Raw genomic sequence first — 1,490 nt, forward strand, 5'->3', positions numbered from 1 at the left:
GATCTCTAATGCAACATTTAAAAAAAGAGTCAATAAGTGAAAATAACCAATAAACTGATTCCTTATGGGATTTCCCAATCAAATTGCCAGCAAACCATTTTCAGCCAAACCAATTTCAACGGATTTCGCTCAAATCTGATGTCGATGTTACTTATTTTGGTTTGAAATAAAGGACTTAATCATTTAATAATCCTAGCTTAACCCCGAGCAGTGCCGGGTTATACTGCTAGTATTCTCTAAATTTGCTGTCCACTTTCGCCAAGGCTCCATGGTGTAGTGGTTATCACATCTGCTTAACACGCAGAAGGTCGTGAGTTCGAAACTCGCTGGAACCTAGCATGGCATTTCTTTTGCTTACTTTATGATATATGAGGATGTCAATAAAATGTTAATCATGATATCCAATTTTGGTCTCACTGTGTATCTGTCTATTATTAAATCCGCCAGTCGACCCAAACATTTCTACGCATAGTTTACCCTGTTGATAGAACAACAAGCGAACTTTACTTATTGCAAAAAATATGTATTAACGACAAAGTCAGTATTAATGCCGAGACGTAATATTTAGCAGGGTGGGCAGAATGCTTAGCGGCATTTCATCCGTTTTTACGTTTGAGTTCAAATTCCACCGTGGTTGACTTTGCTTTCATCCTCTCGGGGTTGACAAAATAAGTACCAGCTGAGCACTGGAGTCGATGTAATCGACTTCCCCCGAAACTGCTGGCCTTGTGCCAAAATTTAAAATCAATATTTACTCCCATTACTGCTAGGTGGGGCACTAGCGGTGGTCCGCCCCGGGCGGCAGTTTTAAAGGGACGGCATTTTGGGGTCTGGTGTAGGCAATATGTATTTTTGGTAAATTTTCAGATTAACACCGGCACAATTTTCACTTGGGTGTTAGGGGGGGAATTCCGTCCCTAACTCTAACCCTGAAACCCTAACCCTAACACCCTAGTGAAAATCGTGCGGGTGTTAATCTGAAAATTTACCGTATTTTTTGTGAGGTCCGGGGACGGCAAACGGAAGGGCCGCTTGGGCGGCACACACTCTAGCTACGCTAATGCTTCCACTTAAACCTGGATGTTCTGTTAGAACAAACTATACTGCGGTAGATACCACGAGAGGAACTTATTGACAACGAATCCGATGTATTTATGTATATCTGTTAGTGTGCTAGAGTATCTTTGTCTCAACATCGCATGACACCTATAAGGCAATGAAAGGCAAAGTCGACCCCAGCAGAATTTGAAATCAGAACGCAAAGACGGACGAAATGCCGCTAAGTATTTTGCCCGGCGTGCTAAAGAATTCTTCCAGCTTTCCGCCTTTCGTTCATTTTCAATGTTCTGCGGAAACATGTCTGGCCACGGGAAAATATATTACTTAGCTTGGAAACGGATGAGGATTAACCACAAGAAGGACATCTGACCGTAGAAAATCAGTCTCAATGAACTCTTTGGGAAAGTGGACGACGGCGGCGGCCATGCTGC

The 1,490-nt window shown here is 42.6% G+C and overlaps 1 non-coding gene across 1 annotated transcript; it reads left to right on the forward strand.

Moving 5' to 3' along the window:
• The first annotated feature begins 262 nt into the window (after positions 1 to 262).
• On the forward strand, positions 263 to 335 carry Trnav-aac (transfer RNA valine (anticodon AAC)). The gene has a single exon. It is a non-coding gene; the product is annotated as a tRNA-Val (tRNA).
• Positions 336 to 1,490: the final 1,155 nt, after the last annotated feature.

This window comes from Octopus bimaculoides, chromosome 25 (genome assembly GCF_001194135.2).
Source record: "Octopus bimaculoides isolate UCB-OBI-ISO-001 chromosome 25, ASM119413v2, whole genome shotgun sequence".
Lineage (NCBI taxonomy): Eukaryota > Metazoa > Mollusca > Cephalopoda > Octopoda > Octopodidae > Octopus > Octopus bimaculoides.